We start from the raw sequence: 23909 nt of genomic DNA, 5'->3' as shown, positions 1-23909 counted from the left end.
GTCGGCGCTCTCATCTCCTTCAAGCCTCTCTATTCTCTCATGAAGCTCGGAGCTAGACAAGTTCTCATAAGGTCAGTGGTTATCAAAGGTTTTACAATGTGTGACCTGAAAGTTTTGATTTTGATTTTGTGCTGGTTTTGGGTTTTTTTATTTTGGAAGTACGGCTGAGAAATCGAACATTCCATGGAGGGAGATGACAAAGGAGATTCTTGAGTCCAATGTGTACGAGGAATTCGAAAGGATTCGAGACCCGTCTCTTGTGTATCCTGATTGTAAGCTGCAATTTCTCCCTTGTGTTTTGAGAACATAACTTCTCCCTTCTCGAAATTAATCTTCTGTTAAAACTTTCTCATGTGACATCAAATTGTATGAACTTTTTATAACACAATCCCAAATCCCGAGTTCTTTTGGTGCTGTTTGGCAATGTTAAGGCCAATATCATATATACCCGTGTTGTAAATAAGTGATACGAGATAAACATGGATTAAGTCAGCTCTGTGCATTTTTAAGAAACTACTAATGTTTAGCAAGGCATGAACGACAAATGGGTTAATTTTTTTAAATAAAGTGTCAATAAAAGCTTACAATTTATATTTATAAAATCTTATATGCTTCCTTAAAAACAAAAAGAAATGAACTGACAATATTTATTTTATATTGATCTCAGTATTATCAACATACAAACAGTTACTATTTTTTTCAATACATTAAGGAAAACCATGAGAGAGACAATATTAAGTGGAGATGATGGTTGCTTTTTTTTCCCTTAGTCTCAAGTTACTCCTATATGGAATATGAGTACTCTTGATACCAATGACCAAATTTGGTCCTCAGTAGTGATGTGGCCAGTTCTCATCCACTCATCTAACGAGTGCATAAATTGGAACCTTTTTCAAGTGGGCAGTTTCAAATATGTGGATGAGAAGTGACCACGTCAGTACCAAGCATTACTTTTGTCTTGGTAGCAAGGATACTCATTTTCTTATACATCTCTCTCTCTCTCTCTATATATATATATATATATATATTATACGCGCGCACACACACACACATGAGAAAAATGGATATGCTTGGTATGAAGCACAAAGTTGGTGTTTCGTACCGAGGTGGAGGAATTTCAACCCCACATCTAATGTTGTAAAGTACAAAGAGAAAAGATGTCACATGAGGTGTACTTTCTATCCACCTAATCTCACCCACATTTATAGTTGAGATTCCTCCACCTCACTATCAATCACCGAACTTGGTTCTTGGTATCAAGCATAATGCCCATATTTCTATCTGCGTGTGTGTGTGTGTAAAATAGAAGACGAATTAGGCAAATTGATATATGTAATTTTAAGAAAATATGAAAACTTGTCATGCACCGAATCAACATCAATATTATCATACAATAAATTATAGTAAAATCAAGGCACATGACGGTTAGCCACAAATCCTTTTAACAAAGGACTTGCGAAGCCTAATTCTAATATTCTAGCAAATATCATTTGCAAATATATGATCCACAAACTCGAAATTTCATATTCCAAACTTGCTTCCTTGATTTATACATTATACTGTTCGTCATCAACTATACATGATCAAAAGTACATTATATATTATTCTGAAACTCCCTAATACACAATAGAAGTCGTAGTCAAATATATACATCACAAAAGTCTTCTGAGGGGGACCACTCCATTACCAAAATACTGGCTAGAGGACTGTTTGTAGCTAATCAATGTGGTTTACGTCTACAAATCATGTTGGACACCATTCCCCCAAGTAACGCTCATTTGAAATGTTGTTTTTGGGGTGGGCTTTCCATGCATTTATTAAGTGATACATATTCAATAATTTATGTGGACAAAACCATGCATATCATAAAATATATTATTTGACTAATGTTTATAAACTTTGTCGAGGCAAGGAAATTACACAGAAATTAAACAATATCACACCATATCTTGACAACTAAATGGCCTACAATAGCGATCTGCCTAAAAAGGTTGTCTACTGTGATGCTCTGCCTTTTATGTCATACTCAACCAAACTGCCTATATCAGCATTGGCTCGGAATGCCTACAACGCAATCTACCCATGATTTCCCCCTACTCCCTTGATAGATCTGTGATTTGTTTAATTTCTTGGTGCATACCATTGGCCAACGAACAATGCAACATATACCTCAACATGATCAAATATCATTTGGTCAAACTCTCTAATCATATATGGTCTACAACGACTAAATCAATTGTCCAATAAAAAAATATCAACAAGAATCAATTCAAGACTATAAGAACCATAAAATATCTTAAATAATATCATAAATATGAACCTCATAGCCATAAAAGATGTAATTCTCATTAAGAAATGATTACAATATAAATTAAAGAACATGTAATCCGTACTTACTATTTTGCAAAATCCAAGTTCCCTGTGGGGTTCTTCAAAGATTTACTTCTAGTCCCTTTTAAACTTTCCTAGAACAAACACATGGACCATTATGAACTTTCTATGCAATCCATAAACTTATATTTTTACTAAGGTATTATAACTTTTTCTTGATTTCTTAATTACTTTAACTACAATTTCAATCCTAAGTAATAGTTGAAGTTCACTGTTACGTATTTCTAACTTGAGGTCCTGTATATCTTATGTAAGAGCTACACTAGTGTTAACCTCTCTTGTTGGAAGATACATCAAATTTTTTTCCTCCCCAATGATTTTATTTTCAAATAAGGAGTCGGTTGATAAACTCTTGCAGTTCCCAAAATAATAAACACCTTAACATATTACATGCTTTCCCTAGGAAGTATATTTATAGGCATGTCCTTAAAATGATTTCACCATGCAAGAGAACACTAAATACACCCTCATGACTATGTTATCCAGGTTTGAGTCCTATATATTTCATGTGAAAAATAAGTTCTTTCAACACAAATGTCTTTCATTACCTCATATTTGAGCAATCTTGTGCTATTTGTTCTTCGTCTTTTTATTATTTCCTTTCTCCTTTTCCTTTGATGTGGTGATTCATGACATTTACATATTGTATGTTGTTTTGCTAATAATACATGTTCTCAATCATTTAATCAAATCAGATTCTGGTCCAACTGAAACATGGGCTGAAGTTTTGCTATCAGCCTATCACCTAATTGAAATCAGCAAAAGAATTTGGCAAAATGAGGGCTTTAATCGCTGTCACAGGGTTCATACTGCAGCCAGCTACTGAAGGCTAGTATAGTCAGTGTCTTTGCTAAGATTGTATGGTAGAATTGAAGTGACAGGTTATGCATATGGTTCAAAGTACGTATTTACATTAAAGACTGGATTAATCATTAAAAGAATAGATACCTGATTCTAAATACAAAGAAAACATTGACAAGAGATTGGATTAAAGAGTAGTTAAGTTCCAGAATATCTCATTCTTTTCTTTTTCTTCTTTTTCCTTCTCCTTTCATTTTCTTTCTTCTCTGCCACAGCTCCTTTCTCTTCTCTTCGTTTTGTTGTCTGTGTTGTAGGTCTAAGATAGGGAGAGGAATAGGGATTTTAATCACCCTATCCTTCTCCTACTATCTTTGGGACACATGTGTCCCTCCTTTCACTCTAATATGCCACCTCCACCTCCCTACATATTCAGCTAAGGACATGTATCCTATGCATTTTTACATACAACCCTCTATGTTTTCATATTTGCACATTGCTATTAAAGTTTCTGATTTGCATATATTATATATATATACTATATATATATATATATATATATATATATATATATATATATATATATTAGCCAAGACTCCCTATCAACTTAAGTTTGATGTCCCACAAGTTCCTCCACACCATTTATTTATATAAAACACTTTTTTATATAATACAAGCGCATCCCTCAGGCCAATATGATGCTAAACAACCTTGTGGACACACTATTCTCCTACTTCACCTTAAGTTGACACAATTTTCACCCTATTATAATATATATATATTATATATATATATATATATATTATATATATAGAGCAGACTCTATCAACTTAAGTTGATGTCCCACAATTTGTAGCCACACATTTATTAATATAAAATACCTTTTTATATAATACATGGATCCCTACGTAATATGAGTAGTTAAAAACTTTGGTGGACATACTATTCCCTATCCACTTTAAGTTGACACAAGTTTTCACCTATATATATATATATATATATATATATATATATATTAATATATATATATGATATATATATATATATATATATATATATATATATATATACACAACACATGGCGTCACACACAAAATGTACACATCCACTATTTTATTTCGATGATCAAAACTAACTAACTAATATAAACAAAATGGTAAATAATAACTGGATATTGCAAAAGCAGTTAACATACAATTCAATATTATCAACATTCAAACATTTGGGCCAGGTTTGTTTTTTATCCTTGGACTAGGGGGTATTAAAAATCCCGAAGTATAGTCTTGGGACTGTGTTATCCTGAGACGTTTTTAGTCCATTTCAATGTTTGTTTTTGCACGTCTAACACTCAGACTAATTTAAAATTAAGAATAATCTATACTAGTGTTTGTTTTTAGATTGATTATGACCTTTCATACTAATATTATATAAAATGACCTTTTTCCCCCTCAAGTCAAGTAATATTGTATTAGTGCATATGTTTGATAGAAAAAAAGTCAAAATTTGAGCATGACCTTTTCTAATAACATTTTCCTTAGGAGAACCTAGAATATCATCCTTAACTGAAAAATGGAACCTAAGTGCATAAGATTTAATAACATTTTAGAATTCACTAGTTTCCTCTTGGCAAATTAGGAGTAGGATTGGAACCAAATAATTAATAAACAGTTTGATTATTATTTGTCCAGATATTTGATCATATTCAATTTGATAGTTCACCTAACAGTAAATGAATAATTTTCAGTATTCGAGTCATAAACGAATAGAATTTAAACAAATGTATATTTGATTCGCTTGATTATTAAATATTTCTTTATATTTTATATTTATTAAATGGTACATTAAACATTTAAGAAAAATAGTTAGTTTCAATTGAGGCGTAAACTTGAATGAAAAAGGCAATTGAGAAGAGAAGACAATGATCATGACGCTTTTGAGGATAGATTTGCAAATATATTTAAATTTGGAGGGTGTTTGCGCACAAATCTCCAAAGAAGCTATAAAAGACAAAAAAATAAGTTTATACCTAGAACCGAACCGGTGACCTGAGACTTCAAAGCCTAAGCCAAAAACCAACTAGGCTAATGAACATTAACGAACAATTACCGAATGTTGTATCTATAAACGAATCAATTAATAGAATTTTGCTATTTAACCCGAATTTGAATGTCATAAATCCGATGGAATTTGAACTTGAATATGCAGATATTTTATTCGATTCGGTCGCTTTCCTCTCCTAATTAGGAGCATGTGTGTGTATGCTTACACATGCATGCTTGCACATGTCTCACCAATGCATAGAAGCAACGAAAAAGGAGCCGCGGAACAAAAAGTGGCGGAGAAAATTTTATGTAAAAAGAATTGTGAAAAAATAGAAGATTGATCGAATAAAATTGCATTGATTGAATTAAATCGCAGAAAAATTTGGTAGAGTTAAAAGGATATGGGCTTTTTTTTAGAGAATATTAATCCCCCTAGATGATTAGTACCGGGATTGTAAACGTGGGGGTGAGGTAGGTTTATTTGAGTCTCACCTTTTTAGTGTTAAGTAGTGTCTCCTCACAATAATCCGGTTGAGATTAAAAAACAAACATGGGCTAAAAAGGTGGGTCCAGATTATTTTAAAATAATACCCTCACTATGAAAAAAAAAACATGGCCTAATATTTTTTTAACACATTTACAAAACACCGTGAGAGAAACAATATTCATTGGAGACGGTTGTTGAGATTTTCTCAAACCAATAAACTTATCTCGATCCCAAATTACTCCTTTATGGGAAAAACTGGTTGCCCAACTGAATTTGTGCAGATTTTGTAGATCTATTTAATTGAAAAACTATTTGACAGCATAAAGACAGATTAACCAAATGGAACATTAGCATATTTGTGAGTTCATATACTATGTTTATTGCTAGCTTGCTAATTTCATATTTTATTTTGTTCTTACTCTTTCAACTGTATTAGAAGAATATGCATAATGATTGCTCTGTTTGTTACTGAACAGATTATCTAAATCCATTCCATGCATATGATGAAGGCAATCTATCCTGGCTGGTACACATTTATTTCTTAACTGAAGTTTTATGATAATTGCACTATACTTTCAGATGATATTAACTATTTCGTCATTGTTGGTTTCCTGCAAGCATCTCGCTACTATAAGGAGTTGCAATTGTTCGGTAATATTGAAAACAGTAATAATTCAAGCAAGAAACAGAAATTTGCTAGTAATTGTCTCTTTATGTAATGTAGGAATCATTAAACAGTAATACTAGAATATCAAAAACGATTAGTTGTCTTCTTGTACACTTTAGCGAGCATTAAATTAGTAAGGCCATGATACTAAGAAATTTAGTTGTCATAATCGCTATTCTTAGGAATGTGGAATATGCTTATTATTGTTAGATTTTAGATAAATAAAAAACCCTAAACTTTTCCAACAATATTGGCGAAGAAAATGCTAAAAAGCCAATAGCAAAGACAAAGAATGCTGGTGTTTAGCAGGTTTCATAGAAGGCCTACATCACATGCATTATTTATTATTAATAGTGGGCATTATAAGACCTATCTTATTATTAATCATGTTATTTAATATGAAATAATCAAGTAGTCTGCTTATTCTCTTTGCCTACTAGAAAGTGTATAGGAAGACGAGAGATGATTTGATGCCATAAAGGAAATTGCATTCATCCGAAGCATAATATAAATACAAATAGTGCAACTGAAGCACTTCTATTACATAAAGGAAATTGCATTCATCCGAAGCATAATATAAATACAAATAGTGCAACTGAAGCACTTCTATTATCAATGTTACGATAATATTATTCCATTCATTCTTTAAATAGTTTTCTTAGACCATTTGAATCTATAATTAAAACCTATTTCTAGGAGGAACCATTTAATAGATTTCATTGCATAGTATCCTGAGGTCTAAGTTACACAAGATGATCATACTCTTGGTATTTCTTTAAAGAGTGTCGGTCTCCTCATTTTCTCTCGAGATATAATTATTTTGGAATTATTCTTCAGGATGGGATCTGAGGTTACGTGAAACATAATATGATTGTTCTATAATTTTGAAAGATAATTTTTCATATAATTATTCTGCTAACAAGTTGGAAGACTATGGGCTATTATGGCAGGCAGCAGCAGAAGCAGAAGCTGCCACTTTATCAATTGCTAAGCGAGCAATACCTGATGCTTCATCAATTGATGAGGCAAACCAGGTTCTTCGTGGTAACTGGCTTAAAGCAGTTGAAGAGCACCATCTACAATTTGGGAGCTCTAAAATTGAGGATATTTTAGACATTGGTTGTTCCGTAGGAGTGAGCACAAGATATCTTGCGGACAAATTTCCTGCAGCTAATGTCACAGTGAGTACATAATTTTGTATTCAGTTTGATTTCTTTTGGTAGGTAATGCTCACCTAGGCAGTTGATGATATAAACGTTGATTTATATTTACAACATTTCAGTAAATACTCATCAGTCTTTCATGCGTTTGCATCGAATTTTTTGCGTTATTTTAAATTCTTTTTTCCTTTTTTGTTATCATGGACTTGAGTGATGTTAACCACATTTTTTTTATTTCAAGTTTTTAATTTTTGAACTTTGAAAGACAATTTTCACTTCACGTATCAGTGCTCAACCAGGTTATGTAACCATTTTCTTTCATCTTGTTTGGTTGACGTTAATCAGGGCCTCACATATTTGTGGTGATTTTAAGAGGATTTCTGAAGCTGCCAAATGGCACCAGATTGCACCATCTTGTTGTCCAGAGTTCCTCACCGTAAAGAAAGATTGATTGAATTAAAATTCAAATACGAAACATCCTAAAGGTTTTCCTAAAATTTCTAAAGCTTAACCATGTCAACTTTTCTTCAGAAGTTTTATTTGTGAAAACGGCGAAGGAATTGTGAAAAATGTGAAGAATAACCCAAAACAGACTCCATCACACCCTGGTGTGGTGTCTGCCATGGGTGTGGTAGAATCTGTCCTGCACCACACCCTCTGCCACACCCACGGTGCAGGGTGTGGCAGAATCTGTCCTGCACCACACCCTCTGCCACACCCATGGTGCAGGGTGTGGCAGACTCGTTTTTAGAATCATTCTTTGTATGGGAATCCTCATTTATTTGGGATTGTATTTTATTATAAATAGGACCACGTTTTTTAGGGTTTCTTAAGGAGAGAAAAAGAGAGAATTAGCATTGTTTTGAGCACTTTAAGAGGGAGATATTGTGAGGGAGTTGAGAGCTTTGGTTAGGGTTATATTTGAGTGATTTTGTGAGTTGTAACCCGTTGTATTTCTCCTCCATATAGTGAAATCTCCCCATCCTCTCCCCGTGGACGTAGGCAATTGCCGAACCACGTAAATCCTTGTGTTTGGTTTAATTTGTGTCGTATTTTGGTGAATTACACTCGTACCGTGATCTCAAGTTCGTTGTGTGTGCGTGCAACGCTTCCGCATAGGCGCGCGACAAGTGGTATCAGAGATCAGATTTTCAGATCTAGGGTTTTGGATTAGGTGGAGGAAGATTCAGTTGGAAGCTTGGTTCTTGGAGTTCTAGGCTTTGGTGGAGTTAGGGTTTGAAGTTGCCGTTGAAGATCTCGCTTTCCTCGTGTGGTTAGGAGTTCTATTTGGAATCCAATCTAGGGTTCAGTTGGGTAATTTCTTATTCTTTTTAAAGTTTGGATCTTTCTCTACAATTTGGAATTTGTGATTATGGGTGAAGAAGTTTGTGAAAGCAGCAAGATGACAGACACAGTTCAAGTGGGTTTTCAGAATACTAAGATTAGTGTAGTGAAATATGACGGCAAGATCAATTTTGGTTTATGGATGAGCGACGTACAGGATGCGCTCAATGCTCAAAATCTGGAGAAGACCATCATGGTCGATGTGAGGCCACCTAAATATAAAGAGGCGATATGGGAAAAGATGAATCGAAATGCTTGCAGGGTGATCAGGTCCTGTTTGGAACAGGAACTGAAATATGATGTGATTGGGGTGACGTCTGCAATGAAGATGTGGGAGATTCTCAACAACAAGTATCTCACGAAGAGTGTTGAGAACAGGTTGCACTTGCTGCGAAGATTATTCAGATTTCAGATGTCCAGACGCACCTCGCTTGCGGCTCATGTGAACAACTATACTAAGTTATTGTCGGACTTGACGAACGTGGATGAGAAGATCACAGATGAGTACAAGGCTATTATTCTTTTGGGCTCCTTACCGGATGAGGAGTATGATACCTTCGTGCTTACGTTGTTGAATGGAAGATCTTCTATCACTTATAGTGAAGTGACTAACGCATTGACGAACTATGATTTGAGAAGGAAGGATAAGGAGACTTCCCGCGCTAGTACTTCAGGAGAGGTCTTGTCGACGAGAGGTAGAAGCTCATATCAGAAAGGTGAAAATAGAGGGAGGTCAAAGTCAAGAGGTCGTCATCAGCTTGGAAAGAACCAATGTGCATTCTGCAAAGAGCAGAGACATTGGAAGAGAGACTGCCCGAAAGTCAAAGAAAAGGAGAATAACAAGAATAAGGGCCCGAAGGCTAATGAGGTGAATGTTGTGAAAGGCGATGATTCCGATGATTCGAGCTTTTCTCTTTTGATTACTCCGGAGGTGAACCATTTGGATGCATCGGAGTGGATGCTTGATTCTGGCGCTACTTATCATGTGACTCCTAGGCGAGATTGGTTTTCATCATTTGAGAGACTCGATGGGGGTGTTGTCATGGGAAATGATCAATCTTGTGGCGTTTGTGGGATAGGTACTGTGAGGATTCGGATGCACGATGGAGTAGTCCGTGAGTTGAAGGAGGTGATATTCGTTCCTCAACTTAAGAAGAATCTTATCTCAGTTGGGGCTTTGGAGGCAAAGGGATTCAGGGTGACCTTTGAGGATGCTGTAGCGAAGGTTACTAAGGGATCTTTGGTGGTGATGAAGGGAGTCCGCAGTCATAATTTATACTATCTGAAGGGGAGCACCGAGATTGGCCAGGTTGTTTCGGCTATTTCAGAGGCGGACATGAGCAGACTTTGGCATTACAGGTTAGGGCACACAAGAGAGAAGTCACTACAGGCTTTGTGCAAGCAGGGGCTATTGAAGGGAGCCAAGAGTGGAAAGATTGAGTTCTGTGAGCACTGTGTTCTTGGCAAGAAGACAAATGTGAAGTTCGAGACGGTCATTCATAGGACGAGGGGCATCTTGGACTACGTGCATACAGATGTTTGGGGTCCCACCAAGACGGCATCACTTGGTGGTCGATATTGGTTCGTCACATTTGTTGATGACTATTATAGGCGTTGTTGGGTGTACACCATGAAGCACAAGAGTGAAGTCCTAGATTTGTTTGTGGAGTGGAAGAAGAGATTGGAACTGCAGACTGGGAGAAAGATCAAGACGTTACGATCCGACAACGACGACGAGTATACTTCAGACCCCTTTCAGCAGCTATGTCGAGACGAGGGCATAGAGAGACACTTCACAGTTAGTCATACATCGCAGCAAAATGGGGTGGCAGAGATCGATGTTTATTGGCGTATAGTGGTTTGGAGAAGATCTTTTGGGCTGAGGCACTTTCTTATGCGAGCCACCTCATTAATAGGCTGCCTTCATCTGCGATTGAGGGGAAGACCCCTATGGAGATGTGGTCTGGAGAGGCAGCACATGACTATGACCAGCTTAAGGTATTTGGTTGTCCTGCATATTATCATGTTAGAACTGATAAGTTGGAACCTCGAGCTAGGAAGGTCATATTTGTAGGATTCAAACGTGGTGTCAAGGGATACAAGCTTTGGGATCCAGTTGATAAGAAGATTGTGCTGAGTAGGGACGTCACATTCGATGAGGCTTCTATCTTGAAGCTTCCCAGCTCTCATCAGGTGAAGAGCGATCCGACGGAGGAGATATCGCAGGTGGTGGAGATCGATGCAGCTCCAAATTGTCCAGATGGTACAGTATCCATTAGAGTGCCGACTGAGGTGACGCCAGGCGAGCACGACTGTGATGCGGAGGATACGGGTACTCATGAGCAGGATCAGGGACCGACGGCTCAGGTTCAGGATTCTATTGCGACACGTAGACAGAGGAGAGACATACGGGTGCCAGCACGGTATGCCGACACAGTTGCATATGCACTTCCGGTGGAGAGTATCGATGAGATGGTGCCTACTACATTCAGAGAGGCCGAGCAGAGTTCGGAGGCTGATTCGTGGCAGGTGGCTATGCAGGAGGAGATGGAATCTCTTCATAAGAACGATACATGGGAGCTTGGTGAGCTTTCAAAGGAGCAGAAGGCAATTGGTTACAAGTGGGTATACACAAAGAAGGAGGGCATTGAGGGCACTCCATTGAGGTTCAAAGCTAGGTTGGTTGCGAAGGGCTATGCACAGGAGGAAGGTATTGACTATAATGAGGTTTTCTCTCCGGTGGTGAAGCATTCTTCGATTCGGATTTTGCTAGCTTTGGTGGCACAGTATGGTTTGGAGTTAGATCAGTTGGATGTGAAGACGACATTTCTTCATGGTGATCTTGATGAAGAAATATATATGACTCAGCCATTGGGATTCCGAGCTGCAGGGAAAGATAAGTTGGTTTGCAGGTTAAAGAAATCGCTATACGGTTTGAAGCAATCTCCTCGACAGTGGTATAGGCGATTCGATGGTTTTATGCTTGGTCATTCGTACACTCGGAGCCAGTTTGATCCTTGCGTGTATTTTCGCAAGTTGAGAGGAGGTGCGTACATTTATTTGTTGCTTTATGTCGATGACATGTTGGTTGCCTCTAGTTCCAGGTTAGCTATAGATGAGTTGAAAGTTCAGCTTTCAAATGAGTTTGAGATGAAGGACTTGGACGAGGCGAAGCGCATTTTAGGGATGGAGATCGGTAGAGACAAGAAGAAGGGCAAGATTTATTTGACACGGGTGGCTTATTTGAAGAAGGTTCTACAGCGATTCCATGTTAACATGGATACGAAGCCAGTTGGTGTACCTTTGGGAGCCCATTTGAAGCTTTCCGCTGGCCTTTCACTGAAGTCAGTTGAAGACCGTGAGTTGATGACGAAGACTCCATATGCGAGCGCAATTGGGAGCTTGATGTACGCGATGGTATGTACGAGGCCGGATTTGTCACAGGTGGTGAGCATGGTGTCGAGATACATGCACGATCCAGGAGTGGGTCATTGGGACGCCGTGAGATGGATTTTGAGGTACATTTGAGGTACGCTCAATGTTGGTTTGGTTTATGAGCGGGACACTACAGGTGGGCAGTTGTGCATTGGATATGTTGATTCGGATTATGCCGGGGATTTGGATAAGCGTCGGTCTACTACGGGATATGTGTTTACTTTGACCCGTGCGCCGGTGTGTTGGAGATGCACCTTACAGTCTACGGTGGCTTTGTCTACGACGGAGGCAGAGTATATGGCGGTTACGGAGGCTGTGAAGGAGGTTATTTGGCTTCGAGGACTTTTGGAGGAACTTGGTATATCGCAGCGGTCCGTCATCATTCATTGTGATAGCATGAGTGCTATCTATTTGGCGAAGAATCAGGTTTTTCATGCGAGGACGAAGCACATTGACGTTCGTTATCACTTCATTCGGGATGTTCTTGAAGATGACGATGTGGAGATTGTGAAAGTTCACATAAAGGATAATCCGGCGGATATGCTCACTAAGGTGGTTCCGAGCAACAAGTTTGATCATTGTCGAAACTTGTTGCACATTCGTAATTGTTGAGGCCATTGGCGGCCATTTGGATGAACTACGTTCGGCTTGATTCCTTGGGCAAGAGTGGGTGTGGTAGAATCTGTCCTGCACCACACCCTCTGCCACACCCACGGTACAGGGTGTGGCAGAATCTATCCTGCACCACACCCTCTGTCACACCTATGGTGCAGGGTGTGGCAGACTCGTTTTTAGAATCCTCCTTTGTATGGGAATCCTCCTTTATTTGGGATTGTGTTTTATTATAAATAGGACCACGTTTTTTAGGGTTTCTTAAGGAGAGAAAAGGAGAGAATTAGCATTGTTTTGAGCACTTTAAGAGGGAGATATTGTGAGGGAGTTGAGAGCTTTGGTTAGGGTTATATTTGAGTGATTTTGTGAGTTATAACCCGTTGTATTTCTCCTCCATATAGTGAAATCTCTCCATCCTCTCCCCGTGGACGTAGGCAATTGCCGAACCACGTATATCTTTGTGTTTGGTTTGATTTGTCGTAATTGGCTTGGTTTGTGCAAGTGTGTGGCTTTCTTCTTCCGTGATCTCAAGTTCGTTGTGTGTGCGTGCAACGTTTCCGCATAGGCGCGCGACATTATTATGATCAACTTCTATTTAGAATAACGCATCCATATGAGATGTAATAAATTATAAATCCTTTATTTTATTAAAATTGACTACTTTGAGCTTCTCACTGATTAAGAATCTCAACAATGTAGAACTCATTTTTTTAGTAACAACAAAGTAGAACTCAATTATAAATTAACAATCCTAATTTGGCTTTCTTTAATACAAATCCTCAATTAGGATAGATCGATTCATTAAGAATCTTATTAACTATGATTTCATCTTGAATCCCAATGAAAATAAAGAAACCTTTCTCCTTTTACCAATAGTCCTCGTTTTGTAACACATAAAATTAGATTCAAACTTTCAAATGCAATAAAGTTTGTTGTTTATTAAGAATCCTCGTATAACTAGATTTTACTAAAAATATCAATATGATTAATTAAGAAATCCTTAATTGATTGGTATTGAGTAATTATTAATTTTGAAAAAAAGGATTCTAGTTTAATTTAGAAATTAAAGGCTCATTGAAATGAGAGTACAATTTGGATACTTAAAATCCTTGCAAACCTCCCATGCTTCCAAAGTTCTCAACCTTTTCTCATGAAAGTAACTTCTAAATTTTCTTTAGTAGCTTTTTATTTGACAAATATTCAAATATTTCTGAACTCTTATATTCCTTTTATGAAAACACACATGGGAACTTGAAGCAAATAATCTCCTTTAGTACCTTTAGCCAATTTTCAGCTAGATCTTAGTGAATCAAATCGAAACATTTGGTCTTACCCCACTAAAACATGTTCAATTGATTGGACTAATTAAGGTCTTGATAACCTACCAAGAACAGTATGGGTATGGATTCGATATTTATATCAAAGTAGTTTGCATATTTGATTTTTCAAATAAACTATACTTTTAAGACTAATTAGATTTTAAAATATCTTATTAATGCAGAGGAATTTGTTATCTAATTGTAACTATCAAGGACTAACCTTTATTATGTTTGAGGATTATTTTTGAGTCCAAATTATCTAACTATGATTTATTTGGATAGAATAATTTGAGTTCTTATATCATTTACGTCAGCTCATCCAATGCAGGAATCCAGGCACGTACCATGGGAACCATGCCCCTCATTGTTAATTTGGGCCTCCATTTCGCTCTTCCATTTAATGTGTCTTCTCTCTGTATAAATAGCATAATCAGACTATATATATATATATATCCTGGATTATGATCCAAGATTCAACCTAAATTAACTTTTATATAAAATCATGCAATAATTAAATTCCCTAATTTAATTTAGTGAAAACTAACCATCTAACATTTCTCAGAGCACAGTATCACTCAATTTTAGAAAATTTTAATGCTAGGAGAAAACAAATTATACAATTCATTTTTCATGTTTTCAAATCTATTTTTACCATTTTTCTTCCTTATTCCAATATTTTGATTGGCTGTCCTTAAAATAATTAATGGGTCATGGCTTCTAATAAGATCAAAGAGTCTACTGTTGATTATCTTCACTTGAAAAGAAAAAGAAACTCGTGTTTCTGAAGGCTAAGTGTGTATAAAATTAAAAAACAAAATGTGTTTGAGAAATTTCATATTATTATGTCTCGTTCTTAAGGTACTGGTCCCTTAAAAGATATGTAATTTAATAACAAAGTACAGTTTTGAAAAACAATGTAATAGTATGTAAGTTTTCCTCAAAAGGTACATAATTTAAGAATGCATAATATACAGATGGGAGTTGGACGGTAATGTCTTTTAAAATTGTCATATTTTCATTTGTTGTGGTTCAACAATATATCTATAAATAATAAATGGATTGGAGTTAATAAATCCTAACTCCTTTAAATTTTTTGGGTTTTATTGTGAGGCAAACAGTTTGTTAGTTGATGTCATAATCACAAGGGAGTTAATAGGGCAATATTCTTAAATGTTACCATTCTCTTTGGCTTGGGATATTTGTTCCTACAAACATGAGTAAAAGTTAAGAAATAAAGAACATGGGAATTATGTTCCTTTTCATTTGCAGTCTCTATAAATTTCCTTTGTGCATCTTCTCTGAAATTTCCTTTTCTGGGCAATGGGAAGAGTCCAACCTCATCATCAAGTCTAACTGTGTGTCTGCACTTCTGGGAAGCCGATGTCTCAGAGGTTCTCTCTCCGGTGGAAGGGTTGACGAGTTTCTGGTCATGTATTTTGTTAAAAGATATTGTTTTAAAAGGAAACTTATAAATAATAAGATAGAAATGCAACAATCATCTCATAACTGGTGTATCTGTGTGACCTGACCAGGACAGGTTAGGATTTCACTGAATGAAAATGGTTATCTGATTTATCTATTTATTGAGCTCTACTTTCCCGATGTAGATCAATAGGCTGTTGCTCTCTTTTAAAATCAATTGACATCTCTTGTATAAATCTTGTTCCTGATTTTCTGATTTATATTGTGCAGGGACTAGACCTTTCTCCTTACTTTCTTGCTGTAGCCAAATATAAAGAAAAGCATGGACCCCAAAGGAGTAGCCCAATAAGATGGATTCACGCAAATGGGGAATCAACTGGGTTACCTGCAGAGTCATATGACCTGGTCTCACTTGCTTATGTGGTAGGTCCACTGTGTAGTGTTAACTACTAAATTCTCATGATTTTTCTTTTCACTTTGATGAGTTCTGACAACATATAAGCATCTATGATATAACAGTGAGGATACTAACTGGCAAGTTAAGAACTTTACAAAGTCAACATAAATTTCATAGGAGACACATTAAAGTAAGAGAGGACCAAGAGAACATGGATGTGTATTACCTTTTTGATGTTTTTCATCGAAGCCTTCCTTCCCTGAGAAAATTTCAGGCCAAATAGTTCATTCTGCATGATAATTTGATGGTGACAACAAAATAATTTGTTTAGTGAGGATATACCTGCAGGAAGTACATGTTTCAATCTGTAAGCTGTGTATATGGTAATAAAGATAGATCTCATGCTGTCAATGGAGAGAACTTTTGCAAGTTAGTACTCTGAAGGCTACTGATTTATGGTGGAAGTGGCATGGGAATATATCTTATAAAGTTGTTCTTTTCTCAGACATTTAATTAGTGCTGTACAAAACAGTATTGGCGGGTGCTTAAGTGGCTTCTTAATACTCCATCCACGTGATGCAGTAAGTGGCGGAGGGCTATTATTTTTATTTCATAGATTGAAGTATAAATATGGTCACTGACCTTCTGATTTACTTGGTGTCATCGTGAGCCTATTTATTAATAATAGTTAGGAATTTTCTGTAACTATGTTTGTGTGAGTATCTGTTCTCACTTTGCTGCTTCTCAGTAATCAGTAGGTACCTGATGCACAACTTTTCATCGAATCTGTCTTCTTATCAATTTTATCTCTCCTGGAAATTTTGTAGCTCTGTCTTCTTGTCAATTTTATCTCTTCTGGAAAATTTGTAGCTCCATGAATGTCCTGCACGGGCAATAAAAGGCTTAGTGAAGGAAGCTTTCCGCCTGCTTCGCCCTGGAGGAACAATTGCTTTGACAGACAACTCGGTATGTACATTATTTTTCCCAGTCATCTCTCAGTTTTATCAGCATTAGAATTTGTTCACTCTGCTAATTATAATTCTTTTCTTCATTACAGCCCAAGTCCAAAGTTCTCCAGGTATGCTCAAGTCAAGCTGCATCTTAATGTAGAGATCTAGCTCGACAAAATGATCCACTCTAACATCACCAACTCCCTTTATAATGTTTACTACTTGTAGGAATTGCCACCAGTGTTGTTTACGCTGATGAAGAGCACAGAGCCATTTCTTGATGAATACTACCTGTTAGATTTGGAGAGCACGATGAGAGAAGCTGGATTCATTAATATTGCCACTGGGTTGACAGATCCAAGACATAGAACGGTGACCGGAACAGTTCCTCACAAATAGAGGTGTCCATTCTTCCCACTATGTATGTTTCAATATTTGCAGTACAAATAGGAAACCTTGTTTTTTCGTTCATTGATCAATTTATGTGCATGTAAATGTCTGGTAACAAGAAAACTTTTGTTCTCTTGGCATGGAATTAATCTTGTTTTCGCAGAGTAGTTGATGGCATGAAGCAATGTTGAAATAAACATTACTTTATAACGCAATGCTCGGCTTCCTGATTGCTTAAAGCACATGTAACAGAGCACATATTGTAGGCCATGTGTTATGCTTTGTAGTTTGAAATAAATTTGAAACTGTCCATAAGAATTTGAATGAAGGGACTTGGATGTGCTCAACGCCAGCAACAAACGAACAAACTACTTGAAGGACACATTAACCCTTGTTTACTCTTTTAATAAATATATGAACATGGTTTCAAACTATAAAAAATCAGAATTTTTGATAAAATTCTAAACAGCGATACTAAAGTTGAAATATATATATAAACAGCTAAACTAAAGTTAGAAAAAGTATACTATTATTCCTTCTCAAACGTTGATAATATTCTAATTAACCAAAGTTAATTTTATTGCGGGATATTATTCCGAGAATCCTTTTTTTAATAACGCTTGTTTATGGAGCAGGTGCAGCTCAGCGTCACCATTTAAGGGACGCGAACAATAACTAACAAACAAATGACATAGTTTGGTTGAGAAAGAATCAATAAACTTTAGTTATATTATTTTATTCTGGGCTAACTGCAAACATATACCCCTTGTAGTATTATCCATGTACTCTTTATAGTTTTACTAGTTGAATTGCACGTGCAATGCACGTGCTAAAAATTTTAATATTATTTTAAATTATATTTTTATTTAGGCAAATATTTGGTATAAATTTATTGAATGCAAACAATATAGCTAAATTTTTTTTAATATTATTTGAAATTATAATTTTATTTAGGAAAATATTTGGTATAAATTTACTGAATGCAAACAATATAGCTAACATATTTTTAATATTATTTTAAACAATATAGCTAACATATTATTTTAAAGTTAATATTTTATCAGCATCATGCTCAAAAATAGTAGGGAAAAAGACACTTCTTTTTCATTCTTGAATACTGAAGTGTATTCAGTATTAAGCAACTAAATTGTCACTACTATTCCTTAACCTAATGCTTGACTTTTCATTCTTGAATGCATTGATAAGAATTATTATCAAATATCAACTAATTTTTTATTTATACCATATTTTTTACTTGAAAAAAATTTCATGGCTACAATCTACATTTTTAACTAAAGTAGATAATAAATCATTGGACCATCTACAAAGAATTATATTAAAAGTTGTCTACAAAACTCCATAGTTAAGGGATATTCTGAAGAAAATTTATTAAGTGGATATGTATCTTCAAAGAACATATAGCATTGAGTTCATCACTCCCACGTATTTCTTCTCAAGTTTTCATTGAAGCAACTAAGGAACCAAGCCTCAATTTCTTGATGGCCAAATTTGATGGCATTCTAGGACTTGGATTCAATGAAATATCGGTTGATGATGTGGTACCTGTATGGTATGCTTCTATACCTTGATTATGGATATTTATGATGGCTAATGAAAAATAATCCTTCATCACATAATTGTTAGAAGAAAACAATAAACATAATAAGGGAAAACGTTAGTAAAAAGTCACAAACATTAAGAGGTAAATTGAAAGAAAACAGTAAATGCGACATCTGATACTATAGACAATTATGGAACATAGATTCTTTGGAATATTTCAGTGTATATGATGGATTATGCAAGCATCTGGCTGCATTTTTTCAAGACAATCATCTGAATGCATTTGTAAACAGTTATCTATCTTAATTACATTTATTTTCAATTAAATGAGTTGAATGTAAGGTATTTAGAGATTGTAATGTTACAGAAGGTAATGAATAAAATTTTGGAAGAACCATATTGATAGATATCCAAGGATCGATGAACTAAAAATACTAAAACCAACTCAATTATGACCCATAAAATTCTCAGAAGTAGAATACTGGCAGAAAGTAAGAAATTATCAAACAAGGACAATATCGCTGAGGATTTCTTTATTAGCAATCCTTGTTTTCATTATGGAAACGTTCGGTTTTATATACCGAGATGATGGTTAATGTGAGCAAAAAAGTTAAGGGCTAATGGAAATCAATCTTCATCAAGTCTAAACAATGTAAGAGAAACCAAGTTACCTCTGGCTTAAATATGTTCATTACTGAAAGAAGCAGCTGATCACTGTTTTCGTCAAAAGTTGATTTTGTTATGGAATTCATTATATCTTCGATCGATTACAACAAATTCGAAATAGATAGCCTTTTTATAAGACTTCTTTTACACAACAAAAGGAAAATTACAACTTTTTAGAAACAAACGCAGGATCGTTATTTGGATCGCTGCTTGCGTGGGATCTTTGCATGTGCCGGGAGCTCTTTGACTCGTGGACCACCAAATCACAGATCGTGAGGGGTTTAATGATTCTTCCTTCGTTTATTGAAGTGAGAATTTAAAACGAAGATCTTATCAAAGTAAGACGATCGTTCTTCTTAAGATCAAGTCAAAGCTAAGATCTTATCAAAGTAAGACGATCGTTCTTCTTAAGATCAAGTCAAAGCTCGAATCTTAAGGAATTGCCAGAAGCTCAAGTACTCTGCTCTGTCTGCTCCAAAATGCTCTGTGCCTCTCAGTAATGATCCTAGGGGGGTATTTATAGCCTCCAGGAATAGTTAAAGGAAACGTGCCCGCGAGACAGCATTTGCTGTCTCGGCAGCCGTTTGCTGTCTCGGCGGTCGAGACAGAGTTTACTGTCTCGGGTTCCGAGACAGTAAACACTGTCTCAAAAAACCCAACTGCCCAGCGGTTTTCGCCGTAACTGCCTTCCCACGTTTCAAACTCCGTTATTTTGACAATTATCCACGTGATTCTCGCCCACGACGTTCCCCATGTTCTTTGACAGTTAATGGACACGTGTTGGAAGTTATACAAAACAGTTTCTGAATCTTTGAGAGCTGTCTCGCGTGTGAGACAGTAAACACTGTCTCGCATGGCGAGACAGTAAACACTATCTCGCATGCGAGACAGTAAATACTGTCTCGTACGGCGAGACAGTAAACACTGTCTCGCGTGCCGAGACAGTCTACACTGTTCCTTGTGTTCTTTTGCTCTTTGGATGATCTCCTCTTGAGCTGTATTTGGATATCTTTCAGTATTTTTTAACGCCTACAGATACCCCCTCCAAATTATTCCAGACTCATTCTTTTATAGAGGAGTCTGGGATACTTTGGATAAGATAGATTTTACTTACGATCTCTTCAATACTTGGTTGAGTTGATCGTGTAGAAGGATCCGTAAATGATTTCAACTCCTGATCTCTTCATCCCTTAGTCTATTCAGTTCCTTGTAGAATAGCTAATATTCTTTCGGTACTACGTTTATCGTTTGACCGTTGTCGAGATCTTGAATCGAAGCTGGAATTTGTACTTGTGAATTTAGCTTTTGTCATCAAATTGATACTGGATTGTTAATCACTGTATCAGTCTTCATAAGAACACAGTTTATACTCATGTATTTTTTGGAGTTTTCGAGAAATAGTTAACCTCATATACTCGTTAGGAGGTAGCCAGGTTATTCTTAAGAATATTCTAAGTGATATTCTCCAGAAACTTCTTGTTGAGGGTAAGGAAACAGTTTAGACTCGTGTACTTATTGGAGTATTCAAGTTATTCTTAAGAATATTCTGAGTGATATTCTCCAGAAACTTCCTGTTAAGATTAGGGAAATAGTTTAAACTCGTATACCTATTGGAGTATTTTGGTCTCTTTTTTGTTGGTAGAGGTAAACCCGATGATGGAGAGGAAGAATTTTATATTCTATCTCCTGGTCTCTTTTTTGTTGGTAGAGATAAACCCAAAAATCAGAGAGGAAGAATTTTATATTCTATCTCCAGGTGTAAAGAAAACTCAAAGTGGGATCTCCACTTAGAGAATTTGGACAGGTTTGAATAGTCCTAACTGTCATAAGGTTTGATTATTCAACTTGAAAATGGACCCCTCGTTCGTGGAATGAATCGAGAGAAGACTCTGGTTGTGGTCCTATTTTGGCTTTGGTCCTAACTGTAGTAAGGTTTGACCAAGTGGGGGTTTGAGACGATCCTAACTGTTTAAAGGTTTGATCACTCAATTTGTGGACCTCTCGTTCATGGAAGGAATCTAGAGGGGATTTTGGCTTTGGTCCTAACTGTAGGAAAGTTTGACCAAATAGGGGTTTGAGACGATCCTAACTGTTTAAAGGTTTGATCGTTCAATTTGTGGACCTCTCGTTCATAGAACGAATCGAGAGGGGATTTTAGCTTTGGTCCTAACTGTTTAAAGGTCTGACCAAATAGAGGTTTGAGACGATCCTAACTGTTTAAAGGTTTGATCGTTCAATTTGTGGACATCTCGTTCATAGAACGAATCGAGAGGGGATTTTGGCTTTGGTCCTAACTGTTTAAATGTCTGACCAAATAGGGGTTTGAGACGATCCTAACTGTTTAAAGGTTTGATCGTTCAATTTGTGGACCTCCCTCTCGTTCATAGAACGAATCGAGAGGGGATTTTGGCTTTGGTCCTAACTGTTTAAAGGTCTGACCAACTAGGGGTTTGAGACGATCCTAACTGTTTAAAGGTTTGATCGTCCAATTTGTGGACCTCTCGTTCATAGAACGAATCGAGAGGGGATTTTGGCTTTGGTCCTAACTGTTTAAAGGTTTGACCAAATAGGAATTTGAGACGATCCTAACTGTTTAAAGGTTTGATCGTTCAATTTGTGGACCTCTCATTCATGAAAGGAATCGAGAGGGGATTTTGGTTTTGGTCCTAACTGGAGGAAGGTTTGACCAAATGGGAGTTTTGAAACGATCCTAACTGTAGGAAGGTTTGATCGTTCAATTTGTGGACCTCTCGTTCATGAAAGGAATCGAGAGGGGATTTTAGCTTTGGTCCTAACTGTTTAAAGGTTTGACCAAATATGAGTTTTGTGAGGGTAGATTGATCTAACGAAGTGATCGAATCTCATCTCAGCAAAAGAGTATTCGGAAATCACCGTGGGGATGTAGTGTTTATCACTTTGTTTGTAATGATCGGGTTATCCCTAAGAAAATTACATAAAGCATTCTTCCGAGAATTTCCCGTTACATGAACCATCCACTCCCAACTTTCCTTACGAAACTGGTTTAATAATTATATTCAGCTGCATGATCGGGTTATCCTTAAGAGTACCATGCATGGCATCCTCCAGGAACTTCCTGTGAAAGAAAGGAAATAGTTTAGACTCATATACCTGTTGGAGTATCGAGGAGCAGTTTATACTCGTATACTCTTCGGAGTGAGGGGAAACAGTTTATACTCGTGTATCCAATGGAGTCTTCTTTCGCCGTTATGACGCCGGTGTCAATTAAGGCTTGGATTTTGTTTTTGAGTCCGAAGCAAATCTCGGTGGGATGAAGAACCCTTCTGTGGTATGCACGGTAGTTTGGATCCGTAATCCTCTTAGCTCCCTCTTGATCTTTGATAGGTGGTAACTCAATTTTGTCATTGGCGAAGAGGTATTTTAATATGGCTGGAGCTTCCTTATTTTCGAAAGAATACTCCTTTTGAAACTTCGGATCGAGAGTCGCGTTCCCAGCGATTGCAGATGTTGTCGGTCGGCTTCTCTCAGCTTTCTTTCTTTTAAGAAAGTGTTCAGCTTGTTCACCGCACATTTTCAAATCTTTCCAAGTTTTGGATGCTACGACCCCCAGGGCTTCCAGGACATCGATGGAGAGATTATTGTGGCATGTTTGCAGGATAAACTCCTCTGTAATAGGATCTCTGTAATTCATTGCTTTGTTACGGAAGCGTTTGACAAAATTGTCGACTGACTCTCCGTCTTTTTGCTTCTCATCTAAAAGGGTTCCGATTGACACTTCGGTGTCATCATCGAAGAAATTGCTGAGAAACAAACTTTCCATGTCATCCCAGCAATTGATGCTCCCTGGCTTAAGCCGTCGGTACCAATCGAAGGCGGGCCCACGAAGGGTGCCAACGAATGACCGGACCATTAAAGCCTCGTTTCCAGAGATCATGCCCAAATGAGACTTGAAATAAATCAAGTGCTGAATAGGCGAGTTCTTCCCGTCAAATGGTGTGAAGTTAATCATGTTGAATTTTGCCGGGTACGGTATTGAATCACATTCTCTTGGATAGAGACATGGAATACCCGTCTTTTTCACTTCTTGAGCCATCATCAAAGCGTTGATTTTGTTTTCAAGCTCTTTCATTTTCTCGTCATCGTCTATGTCTTCATTCGAAGGACGTTGAGGAGAATGAGTTAGACCACCCCCTGTAAGAGGTGTCATTGAACCACCCCCAATATCGTTATTAGGAGGATGCGTTAAACCACCCCCAACGTTATTGTTATTGGGAGGTGTATCAGTCATAA

At 36.7% G+C, this 23909-nt stretch overlaps 1 pseudogene; it reads left to right on the top strand.

The window, feature by feature from the left end:
- LOC109837733 overlaps positions 1 to 17732 on the top strand; it is a 17949-nt pseudogene extending 217 nt beyond the window's left edge.

Source organism: Asparagus officinalis, chromosome 4, assembly GCF_001876935.1.
Source record: "Asparagus officinalis chromosome 4, Aspof.V1, whole genome shotgun sequence".
Taxonomy (NCBI): domain Eukaryota; kingdom Viridiplantae; phylum Streptophyta; class Magnoliopsida; order Asparagales; family Asparagaceae; genus Asparagus; species Asparagus officinalis.
The sequence above is the reverse complement of the archived record's forward strand: the minus strand, read 5'-3'. Positions and strand labels throughout refer to the sequence as shown.